The sequence below is a fragment of the Phyllobates terribilis genome, unplaced genomic scaffold, assembly GCF_046119375.1.
Source record: "Phyllobates terribilis strain yellow unplaced genomic scaffold, ASM4611937v1 Scaffold_11__3_contigs__length_659146591, whole genome shotgun sequence".
NCBI lineage: Eukaryota > Metazoa > Chordata > Amphibia > Anura > Dendrobatidae > Phyllobates > Phyllobates terribilis.
The window spans coordinates 212,402,876-212,415,306 of NW_027362771.1; the positions used below are offsets into that span (position 1 = coordinate 212,402,876).

General features: G+C 42.2%; 1 protein-coding gene across 1 annotated transcript in view; it reads left to right on the forward strand.

Moving 5' to 3' along the window:
* Nucleotides 1-650: 650 nt before the first annotated feature.
* Nucleotides 651-12,431, forward strand: part of PPHLN1 (periphilin 1) — a 260,154-nt gene continuing 248,373 nt past the window's right edge. The window contains exon 1 of the mRNA XM_073652019.1: nucleotides 651-756. The gene's annotated coding sequence lies outside the window, so the exon portion shown is untranslated. The remainder of the gene's footprint in view (nucleotides 757-12,431) is intronic.

Sequence of the window (12,431 nt, forward strand, 5' to 3'; positions counted from 1 at the left end):
GTTTTTGTGAGCGAGTGTTTGTGTAAGTATTTTTTTGTGCGAGTGTGTATAAGTGTTTGTAAGAGAGTGTTTGTGTGAGAGTGTTTGTGAGAAAATATTTGTGTGTGAGCAAGTGTTTGTGTGAGTGTGTTTGTGTGTGTTTATTTGAATGTGTGAGTCTGTGTGTGTTTGTGAGAGTATGTTTTTGTGAGTGTTTGTGTGAGAGAGTGTTTGTTTGAGAGTGTTTGTGTGAGAGTGTTTGTGTGAGAGTGTGTGTGTGAGAGTGTTTGTGTGTGAGTGTTTGTGTGAAAGTAACAAGGAAAGAGAAAAGGCGGTTTGGAAGGTGATCACCCGATGAAGGCGTTTTTTCCGCCGAAACGCGTTGTGATTAATAAATAAAAAATTTTTAATCCCACTTATTTGCCTCATCCTAGCTATTTGGCGCTCCATCCAAACCACCTTTTCTTTTTCTTTTTCCTTGTTGCTTACTTCCCTCTTTAAGGGTTGTGGTGGAGCTGCCTATTGTTAGGAGATTTTTCTAGGACCTTGCCTTTACCCCTTGTCTCTCCAGGACCTTGCTGATGCTTGGTCACATGACCTCTGGAATCCAACCCTGCAGTGGTGTGTGAGCTGCCAGCGGCATGCAATCGCTCCAGGACCTGTGTTGACACTGGGACACGTGACTGCTCGTCTACAGCTCTCCTGCGGCGTGCGAGCTGTGTCAGCATCTCCCTCTTGTCTTGTCCGAGGTTATGCAGGGGTGCACAACCTAGTAAGGTGAGCCCCACCAGTTTATTTTAACCCCTTCATATCCAGGTTTCGCCCATTTGTCCTTTCTTCTTTTCTTTTGTGTGAGAGTGTGTGTGTTTGTGTGAGAAAATATTTGTGTGTGACCGAGTGTTTGAGTGTTTGTGAGAGTATGTTTGTGTGAGTGTTTGTGTGGGAGTGTTTATGTGAGAGTTTGTGTGGGAGTGTTTGTGAGAGTTTGTGTGAGAGAGTGTTTGTGTGAGAGAGTGTTTGTGTGAGAGAGTGTGTGAGTGTTTGTGACTGTGTGTTTGTGACTGTGTTTGTGAGTGTGAGTGTGTGTGAGTGTTTGTGTGAGAAAATATTTGTGTGAGCGAGTATTTGCGTGAGTGTGTTTGTGTGAGTTTGTGAGTCTGTGTGTGAGTGTTTGTAAGAGTGTTTTTGTGAGTGTTTGTGTGGGAGTGTTTATGTGAGTGTATTTTTGAGAGTGTTTGTGTGAGAGTGTTTGTGTGAGTGTGTTTGTGTGAGAGTGTGTGTTTGTGTGAGTGTTTGTGTTTGTGTGAGTGTTTGTGTTTGTGTGAGTGTTTGTGTTTCCATGTGAGTGTGTCTGTGTTAATGTATTTGTGTGAGTGTGTGTGTTTGTGAATGTGAGTGTGTTTGTTTCTGTGAGTCTTTGTGTGAGTGTGTTTGCATGAGTGTTTTGTGTGAGTGTGTTTATGAGAGTGTGTTTATGTGAGAGTGTTTGTGAATGTGTTTATGTGAGTGTTTACGTGAGATTGTGTGAGTGTGTTTGTGTAAGAATGTTTATGTGAGTGTGTTTGGTTATGTGAGTGTATTTGTGTGAGTGTGTTTGTTTGAGTGTGTTTACGTGAGTATATTTGTGTGTGTTTGTGCAAGAATGTTTGTGAGTGTGTTTGTTCGTTTGTGTGTTTGAGTGAGTGTTTGTGTGAGACTGTTTGTGTGAATGTTTGTGTGACTGTGTTTATGTAAGAGTTTGTGCATTTATGTGGGCGCATTTGTGTGAGTGTTTATGTGAGTGCGTTTGTTCGTTCTTGTGAGTTTGTATGTTTATGTGAGTGTTTGTGTAGTGTGTTTGTGCAAGTGTGTTTGACTGAGTGTGTAAGTTTGTTTCTATAAGTGTTTGTGTGAGTGTGTTTGTATGTGAGTGTGTTTGTGTGAGAGTGATTGTGTGAGTGATTTTGTGAGTGTATTTGTGTGTTTGTGTGATCGATTGTGTGAGTGTGTTTGTGAGTGTATTTGTGTGTTTTTGTGAGAGTGTTTGCGTGAGAGTGTTTGCGTGAGAGTGTTTGTTTATGCGAGTGTGATTGTTTGCGTGTTTTTGTGTTAGTGTTTCTGTGACAGTGTGTGAAAGTGTTTGAGTGAGAGTTTATATAAGAATGTGTAAGAGAGTGAGTGTGTAAGAGAGTGAGTGTGTAGGTCAGTAATAGTGTTTTTGTGAGCGAGTGTTTGTGTGAGTGTACTTGCGTGAGTGTGAGAGTCTGTGTGTGAGTGTTTGTGAGAGTATGTTTTTGTGAGTGTTTGTGTGGGAGTGTTTATGTGAGTGTGTGAGAGTGTGTTTTTGTGAGAGAGTGTTTGTGTGAGTGTTTGTGTGAGAGTGTTTGTGTGTGTGCTTGTGTGTGAATGTATTTGTGAGTGTACTTGTGTGAGAATGTTTGTGTGGGTGTGATTGTGTGAGTGTGCTTGTGTGTGATAGAGTATATGAAAAAGTGTGTGTGTGAAGTTAGTATTATCAAATCCTCCACAAATTTACTCCTCCAGGAAATGTAAATTAGTTGCAAAAGTATTTTTCTTATTTTTTTACTATTTAAACCTGGGGTGTGTTTTAAATTAAGGTGAGTTCAATAGTTAGAAAAATCTGAAACTTTCCATAAATTATTAGCAAAATGTTTAAATTACACCTATCAAAAAAACAGCCTCCTCCATATCTCCTCAAACTGTCCTATCCATCACCAAGATAGATGCGTTTTCTGCCATTTAGGCAGAAGTAATCTGCAAACAATTTGCTTCTAATTTAGATAAAGTAGCTGGAAGGTATCTCATACAAACGCTTCATGTGATGTTTGCCTATTAAAAAATAGTTGTAATATGTATTTGCGAAACTTGCATTTTCACTTTGCCTGATCTATGCTAGTTCATTTTTAGTAGGAAATAGTACAGTGATAGTGTTTGTGTGAGAGAGTTTATATAAGAATGTGTAAGAGAGTGAGTGTGTAAGAGAGTGTGTAGGTCAGTGATAGTGTTTTTGTGAGCAAGTGTTTGTGTAAGTGTTTTTTTGTGTGAGTGGTTATAAGTGTTTGTGTGAGAGTGTTTGTGAGAAAATATTTGTGTGAGCGAGTGTTTGCGTGATTGTGTTTGTGTGAGTGTTTGAATGTGTGAGTCTGTGTGTGTTTGTCAGAGTATGTTTCTGTGAGTGTTTGTGTGGGAGTGTTTGTGTTTGTGTGTGAGAGTGTTTGTGTGAGAGTGTGTAAGTGTGTGCGAGTTTGTGTGAGAGTAACAAGGAAAAAGAAAAAGAAAAGGCAGTTTGGAAGGAGAGCCAAATAGCTAGGATGAGGCAAATAAGTGGGATTACATTTTTTTATTTATTAATCACAACGCGTTTCGGCAGAAAAAAACGCCTTCATCGGGTGATCACCTTTGTGTGTGAGAGTGTTTGTGTGAGTGTTTGTGAGTGTGCTTGTGTGAGAATGTTTGTGTGGGTGTGATTGTGTGAGTGTGCTTGTGTGTGAGAGTATGTTTGAGTGTTTGTGTGAGAGTGTTTGATTGGGAGTATGTGTGAAAGAGAGCCTGCGTGTAAGAGAGTGTGTGTCATTGATAGTGTTGTGTGTGTTTTTCTGTGTGTTTGTGTGAGAGTGTTTGTTGGAGTGTTTGTGTACATGTGTTTGTGTAAGTGTGTGTGTGTTTGTGTGAGACTGTTTGTGTGGGTGTGATTGTGTGTGTTTGTGAGTGAATTTGTGTGGGCGTGTTTTTGTGGGTGTGATTGCTAGAGTGAGTGATTGTGTTTTTGTGAGTGTATTTGTGTGAGAGTGTGTTTATGGGAGTGGGTTTGTGTGAGTGTTTGTGAGTGAGAGCCTGTGTGTAAGAGTGTGTGTGTCATTGATAGTGTTGTGTGTGTTTTTCTGTGTGTTTGTGTGAGAGTGTTTGTGTGAGAGTGTAAGTGTGTGTGTTTGTGTGAGAGTGTGAATGTTTGTGTGAGAAAATATTTGTGTGACTGTTTGTGTGAGTGTTTGAGTCTGTGTGTGTTTGTGAGTATGTTTTTGGGAGTGTTTGTGTGGGAGTGTTTATGTGAGTGTGTTTTTGTGAGTGTGTGTGTGCTTGTGTGAGTGTGTTTTTGTGGGTGTGATTGTTAAGAGTGTTTGGGTGATTGTGTTTGTGTGAGTGTATTTGTGTAAGTGTGTGTGTTTGTGTGAGAGTGTGTGTGAAAGAGAGTGTGTGTCATTGATAGTGTTGTGTATGTTTTTCTGTGTTTGTGTAAGAGTGTTTGTGTAAGAGCTGTAACATACCTGGCGGCATCCTTGCATAGTGGTCCATCTCCCACTGTGCAAGAGCGTGCACTTGATCTCCAGTCCAGTCTGCTAGCCTGGCTTCCCTCCATGCTGTCTGCTTGCCTCTGCTTCTGCTGCTTAAGGGCGGCGCCCGATCACTTCCTGCTTTTTGTACCTGCTGCAGGCACACCCCTTGTGCGTCCTCAGCCTATTGCTGTCTGTCACCTGGTATTTAACCCAGCTCCTCCCTGGAATCCCTGCCTGAGCATTGTGTTCTGTCAGTTGGCGTCTAGTCACTGATGTGCCAGGTCCTGTCTATGTTTCCTGCCTTGCGGTATCAGTTCCCGTGTCTGAACTGTGTCCTGTCTGAACTATCTTCTAGCCTGTTGTCTTCTGGCTATCCTGGAGGCTGTATTTCCAGGCCAGTGTGAACTCGCTCCTGGCCTGTTCTTTCCGCCTTCCAGGTGCAGCATACCTAGACCCGTTCCTGTATCTTGCCTGTTCCTGTCTGAACACGCTCCTAGCCTGTTCGTTCTGCCTTCTAGGGGCCGCATACCTAGACCCGCTCCTGTATCTTGCTGCTGTGTCTGTTCTTGTCTGAATACTCTCCTAGCCTGTTTCCTGTTTTTCTCTATGTCCGTACCTTCCCTTTTTCTGCAGAGTCTGAACTCGTACCTAACTCCTGCTCGTTGTCACTGTACTTCCGTTTGTGAGTTTGTGGTCCACTCGCTACTTCACTGCAAGTACCCTGTGGGTATCTGGTTCTGCCTTTCCCTTCCTGTCTGTTCCGTGTGAACAGAGCCCTGTCCCCCCTGCTCTGCCTTGCTCACCGCTCCGGCGGTTCTAGCCTGCTGTGCCTTGCTCACCGCTCCGGCGGTTCTAGACTGCTCTGCCTTGCTCACCGCTCCGGCGGTTCTAGCCTGCTCTGCCTTGCTCACCGCTCCGGCGGTTCTGGCCTGCTCTGACCCTTTGCTCACTGCTCCGGCAGTCTTGCTCCGCTCTGACCCTTTGCTCACTGCTCCGGCAGTCTTGCTCCGCTCTGACCCTTTGCTCACTGCTCCGGCAGTCTCGCTCCGCTCTGACCCTTTGCTCACTGCTCCGGCAGTCTCGTTCCGCTCTGACCCTTTGCTCACTGCTTCGGCAGTCTCGTTCCGCTCTGACCCTTTGCTCACTGCTCCGGCAGTCTCGCTCCGCTCTGACCCTTTGCTCACTGCTCCGGCAGTCTTGCTCTGCTCTGACCCTTTGCTCACTGCTCCGGCAGTCTCACTCTGCTCTGACCCTTTGCTCACTGCTCCGGCAGTCTTGCTCTGCTCTGACTCTTTGCTCACTGCTCCGGCAGTCTCGCTCTGCTCTGACCCTTTGCTCACTGCTCAGGCAGTCTCGATCTGCTCTGACCCTTTGCTCACTGCTCCGGCAGTCTCGCTCTGCTCTGACCCTTTGCTCACTGCTCCGGCAGTCTCGCTCTGCTCTGACCCTTTGCTCACTGCTCCGGCAGTCTCGCTCCGCTCTGACTCCTTTGCTCACTGCTCCGGCAGTCTCACTCTGCTCTGACCCTTTGCTCACCGCTCCAGGCGGCCTTGTCCTGCTCTACTCTCGCTCACCGCTACTGGCGGTCTCGTCTTGCTCTGCTCTTGCTCGCCGCTCCGGGCGGTCTGACTCTGCTGTGTTTGTCCGCTGCATCTGCGGTTCTGTTCCTGAGTCCCAGTCTGAACTGGGTCCTATCCACTCTGTGCTCCAACCTGTCATACCAGCCAGTACCTCCCTGCCTGCATACCAGTCGTGCTCGCCAGCATCCACCCGTCTGTATTCCAGCCGTGTCTGCCTATACCCACCAGTCTGTGTGCCAGCCTAACCTGCCTGTTCCAGTATTCCCCAGCCGTGTCCGGGGTCTGACCTGGAGAAGCACCTGGTCCCTCTGCCCGGTTCCTCCCTGGTGCACTGGCGTCGTATGCCGTCGTGCGACCTTGGTCGGATCGGGCAGATACTTAGTTACGCCCCTCCAGGCACTCTCCGGTTCATGGCACAGTGGAATCACTAAACACGCACACGCCAGTCAGTCCGGGCATGTGCATTACAAGAGTGTTTGTGTAAGAGTATTTGTGTAAGAGTATTTGTGTGGGTGTGTTTGTGTGAGGGTTTTTTGTAAGAGGGTTTGTGTGAGAGGGTTTGTGTGAGGGTTTGAGTGGTTGTATTTGTGTGAGTGTGTTTGTGTGAGTTTATTTGTGTGAGTGTGTTTGTGTGAGAATGTTTTTGTGTAAGTGTGTCTGTGCAAGAGTATTTGTGTGAGCGTTTGTGTGAGTGTGTTGTGTGTGAGAGTGAAAAATGTGTGTGAGCGAGTGTTTGTATGAGTGTTTGTGTGAGTGTGTATTTGTGTGATTGTTTTTATGTGTGTTTGTTTATTTGAGTGTGATTGTGTGAGTGTGTTTGTGTGACAGTGTTTGTGTGAGAGTGTGTGTTTATGGGAATGTGAGTGTGTTTGTATGAGTGTGTTTGTATGAGTGTGTTTGTGGGAGTGTGTTTTTGTGAATGTGTTTGTTTATGTGAGTGTTTCTGTGAGTGTGTTTGTTTATGTGAGTGTTTGTGTGACTGTTTGTATGAGTGTGTTTGTGCCAAAGTGTGTGTGTGAAGTTAGTATTATCAAATCCTCCACAAATTTACACCTCCAGGAAATAAGATAAGATATAAGATAAGATATACTTTATTTTTATCCCGGAGGAAATTGCGGCATCACTGCAGCAGAACACAGATCTCGAACATGACACATATGATAACATAACATTTGGAATGCTTTAGACATTGCTTTTCAGACATTTGTTAAACACCCCCATAGCTGTTGGAACAAACGATCTCCTGTATTTTTCCTTTTTACACCTTAGTTGTATTAGGCGATTGCTGAATGTGCTCTTCTGTTTCGCAAACAGTTCATAAAGCGGGTGTGTGTTGTTGCCCATTATAGCTCTGCACTTCTTCTTAATCCTATCCTCTACCACCTCTTCAAAAGTCCCAAGCTGTAGGCACACCGTCGCGCTAGCCTTCTTGATAAGTTTGTTGAGCTTGTTGGCGTCAGCAACACGCACACTGTTACCCCAGCAAATTATTGCCGCAAAGGTGGCACTAGCCACAATGGATTGGTAGAACACCTCAAGCATTTTGCCACACACATTAAACGACCTTAACTTCCTTAGGAAGTACAATCTACTCATCCCCTTCTTGTAGACCTTCTCCATGTGGCACTTCCAGTCTAGCTTGCTATCCAGGTAAACCCCCAAATATTTGAAACTGTCCAATTAGAAATGTAAATTAGTTGCAAAAGTATTTTTCTTATTTTTTTACTATCTAATCCTGGGGTGTGTTTTAAATTAAGGTGAGTTCAATCGTTAGAAAAATCTGATACTTTCCAGAACTTATTAGCAAAATGCTTAAATTACACCTATCAAAAAAACAGCCTCCTCCATATCCCCTCAAGCTGTCCTATCCATCACCAAGATAGGTGCATTTTCTGCCATTTAGGCAAAAGTAATCGACAAACAGTTAGCTTCTAATTTAGATAAAGTAGTTGGAAGGTATATCTTGCAAACTCTACATGTGAGGTTTGCCTATTAAAAAATAGTTGTAATATGTATTTGCGAAACTTGCATTTTCTCTATGCCTGATCTACACTAGTTCATTTTTTTAGTAGGCAGTAGTACAGTGATAGTGTTTGTGTCAGTTTATATAAGAATGTGTAAGAGAGTGAGTGTGTAGGACATTGATATTGTTTTTGTGAGCAAGTGTGTTTGTGTGAGTGGGTGTGTTTATAAGAGAAAATATTTGTGTGTGTGTGAGCGAGTCTTTGAGGGAATGTGTTTGCGAGTGTGTTTGTTTCTGTGAGTGTTTTTGTGAGAGGGTTTGTATGAGTGTTTGTGTGTGTTTGTGAATGTGTTTGTTTATGTGAATGTGAGTGTTTGAGTGTGTTTATGTGAGTGTGTGAATGTGTGAGTCTTTGTGTGAGTGTGTTTGTATGAGTGTGTTAATATGAGTGTGATTGTGTGTTTGTGTGTTTATGTGAGAGTGTGTGAGTGTTGTGTGTGAGAGTGTTAGTGTTTGTGTGTGAGTGTTTGTGAGTGTATTTGTATGATTGTGTGAGTCTGTGAGTCTGTGAGATTGTGTTTGTGACAGTGTGTTTGTGAGAGTGTGTTTGTTTATGTAAGTGTGTTTTTGAGAGTGTGTTTATGTGATTGTTTGTGTGAGTATGTCAGTGCGCATGTTTGTGTGAGTCTGTTTGTGATAGTGTTTGTGAGAGTGTGTTTGTGTGTTTATTTATGTAAATGTGTTTTTGTGAGTGTGTATGTGTAAGTGTTTGTGTGAGAGTGTGTGTATGTATTTGTGTGTTTATATGGGTGTGTTTGTGAGTGTGCGCATGCTTGTGAGAGAGTGCGTTTTTGATTGTTTGTGTGAGTGTGTTTGTGATTGTGTGTGAGTGTATTTGTGTGAGTGTTTGAGTTTGTCTGTTTAAGAATGTTTATGTGAATGTTTGTTTATGTGAGTGTGTGTTTGGGTGTGAGTGTATTTGTATGAGTGTTTATGTGTTTGTTTGTGAGTGTTTGTGTGTTTTTGTGAGTGTGTTTGTTTATGTAAGTGTGTTTACATGAGTGTGTTTGTGTAAGAATGTTTCTGTGTGTTTCTATGAGTGTGTTTGTGTGAGAGTGTGTGTGAGAGTGTGTTTGTGTAAGAATGTTTATGAGTGTGTTTGTGTGAAAGTGTGTTTGTGTGAATGTATTTGAGTGTGTTTATGTGAGTGTTTTTGTGCACTTATTTGAGTGTGAGTGTGTTTGTGTGAGTGTGTTTGAGTGTGTTTTTGCAAGAATATTTATATGAGTGCATTTGTTCATGTGCTTGTTTGTGAGTGTTTGTGTGGGTGTGAGAGTGTGTGGGTGTGAGAGCGTGTCTATGTGAGTTTGGGTGAGTGTGTTTGTACGTGTATTTGTGTGAATGTATTTGTGTGAATGTTTGTGTGAGTGTTTATTAATATAAGTTTGTACATTTAAGTGAGAGTGTTTGTGTGAGTGTGCTTGTGTGAGAGTGTTTGTGAGCGAGTATGTGAGTTTGTATGTTTATGTGAGTGTGTTTGTGAGTGTGTTTGTATGTGAGTGTTTGTATGTGAGTGATTGTGTGTTTGTGTGAATGTGTTTGTTAGTGTGTTTGCGAGTGTGTTTGTGTGAGTATGTGAGTGTGCATGTTTGTGTGAGTGTGTTTGTGAGAGTGTTTATGTGGGTGTGTTTACATGAGTGTGTTTGTGTAAGAATGTTTATGAGTGTTTGCTTATGTGAGTGTTTTTTGTGTGTGTTTTGGTGAGTATGTGAGTGCGCATGTTTGTGTGAGTGTGTTTGTGAGTGTTTGTTTATGTGAGTGTGTTTACGTGAGTGTGTTTGTGTAAGAATGTTTGTGAGTGTGTTTGTGAGTGTGTTTGTGAGTGTGTTTGAGTGAGTGTGTTTGTGTGAGTGTGTTTGTGTGAGTGTGTTTGTTTGAGTGTGTGTGAAAGTATGTTTGTGTGAATGTATTTGTGTGTTTATGTGAGTGTTTATGAGTGTGCGCATGTTTGTGTGATTGTGCTTGTGTGAGAGTCTGTTTATGTGAGTGTATTTGTGTGAGTGATTGTGTTTGTGTGTGTGTGAGTTTGAGTGTTTGTGTAAGAATGTTTATGTGAGTGGTTTGTTTGCGTGAGTGTGTTTGTGTGAGTGTGTTTGTGTGTTGATCTGAGTGTGCGAATGTTTGTGTAAGTGTGTTTTTGTGAGTGTGTTTCTTTATGTGAGTGTTTACATGAGTCTTTGTGTAAGAATGTTTATGTGAGTGAGTTTGTTTATGTGAGTGTGTTTCTGTGAGTGTTTGTGTGACTGTGTGAAAGTGTATGTGAGAGTGTTTGTGTTTGTGTAAATGTATTTGTGAATATGTTTATGTGAGTGTTTGTGTGAGTGTGCTTGAGTGTTTGTGTAAGAATGTTTATGTGAGTGTGTTTTTGTTTGTGTTTGTGTGGGTGTGGGAGTGTGTGTGTGTGTGTGTTTGTGAGTTTGTGTGAGTGTATTTGTGTGTGTTTGCATGTGTATTTGTGTGAATGTTTGTGTGAGTGTGTTTGTGTGAGTGTTTGTGAACGAGTGTGTGTGTTCGTTCATCTGAGTGTGAGTTTGTATGTTTGTGTGAGTTTGTGTGAGTGTGTTTGTGAATGTGTTTGTATGTGAGTGTTTGTGTGAGAGTGATTGTGTTTGTGTGAGTGTATTTGTGAGTGTTTGTGGGAGTGTGTTTATTTCTGTGTGTTTCTGTATGTTTTTGTGAGAGGGTTTGTGTGTGAGTGTGTTTGTGTGAATGTATTTGTGTGAGTGTGTGTGTGTTTGTGAATGTGAGTGTGAGTGTGTCTGCTTCTGTGACTCTTTGTGTGAGTGTGTTTGTATGAATGTTTTGTGTGACTGTGTTTATGTGAGTGTGATTGTGTGTGTGTTTGAGTGTTTATGTGAGTGTGTGTTGTGTGTTTGTGTGTGAGTGTTTGTGAATGTGTTTGTGTGAGTGCGCATGTTTGTGTGTGTGTTTGTTTGTGTGAGTGTTTGTGAGTGTGTTTGTGTGAGTGTGTTTGTGTGAGTGTGTTTGTGTGAGAGTGTGTTTGTGTGAGTGTGTTTACATGAGTGTGTTTACATGAGAATATTTGTGTGTGTTTGTGCAAGAATGTTTTTGAGTGTTTGTTCATGTGAGTGTTTGCGTGCTTGTGTGTGTTTATGTGGGTGTGAGTGTGTTTATGTGAGTTTGTGTGAGTGTACGTGTATTTGTGTGAATGTTTGTGTGACTGTTTATGTAAGAGCTTGTGCATTTATGTGGGCGTGTTTGTGTGAGAGTGTTTGTGTGAGAGTGTGTTTGTTCGTTCATGTGAGTTTTTGTTCGTTCATGTGAGTGTATATTTATGTGAGTGTTTGTGTAGTGTGTTGGTGTGAGTGTGTGTTTGGGAGTGTGTGTTTGTTTCTATAAGTGTTTATGTGAGTGTGTTTGTTTATGTGAGTAATTGTGTGAGTGTGTGAGTGATTTTGTATTGTATTTGTGTGTTTGTGTGAGCGTGTTTGTGAGTGTATTTGTACGAGCGTGTTTTTGTGAGAGTGTTTGCGTGAGAGTGTTTGCGTGAGAGTGTTTGTGTGAGAGTGTTTGCCTGAGAGTGCTTGCGTGAGAGTGCTTGCGTGAGAGTGTTTATGTGAGAGTGTTTATGTGAGAGTGTTTGAGTGTGATTGTTTGTGTGTGAAAGTGTTTGTGTGAGAGTTTATAGAAGAATGTGTAAGAGAGAGAGTGTGTAAGATAGAGTGTGTAGGTCAGTGAGTGTTTTTGTGAGCGAGTATTTGTGAGTGTGTGTGCATGAGTTTGAGCATGTTTGTGTATGTTTGTGTTAGTGTGTGTGAGAGTATTTATGTGAGTGTGCTTGTGTAAGAATGTTTATGTGAGTGCTTGTTTATATGAGTGTTTGTGTGAGTGTCTGTGTGAGAGTGATTGTGCCAGTGTGTTTATGTAAGTGTGTGTGTTTGCGTATTTATGTGACTTTGTTTATGTGAGAGTGTTGGTGTGAGCATGTGTCTGAGTGAGTGTTTGTGTGAGTGTTTGTTTATGTGAGTATTTGTGAGTGTAGTTATTTGTGTGAGTGTGAGTGTGTTTGTAAGCGTTTGTGAGTATTTTTTTTGCCTGTGTAAGAGTGTTTGTGAGTGTGTTGTGCAAGAGTGTGTTTGTGTGTTTTATGTGAGTGTGTTTGTTTATGTGAGTGTGTTTACATGAGTGTGTTTGTGTAAGAATGTTTATGTGAGTGTTTGTTTATGTGAGTGTGTGAGTGATAGTGATTGTGTTTGTGTGAGTTTGTTTGAGTACGAATGTTTATGTGAGTGTTTGTGTGTGTTTGTGTGAATGTATTTATGTGAGTGTTTGTCTGAGTGTGGTTATGTGAGTGTTTGTTTGAGTGTGTTTACTTCTCTTTCTAAGCTGGTTAGAGAGCCTCTTTGTGCTCTCCTCTGAAGGGAGTAGTACACGCCATTGTAGGAAATCTTCAGTTTCTTGGCAATGTCTCGCATGGAATAGCCTTCATTTCTAAGAACAAATATAGGCTGTCGAGTTTCACATGAAAGTTCTCTTTTTCTGGAAATTTTGAGAGTTTCAGTTTTTGAGAGTTTCATAGAAAAAAAATGTAAATGCTCCAGATTCTCAACTAGC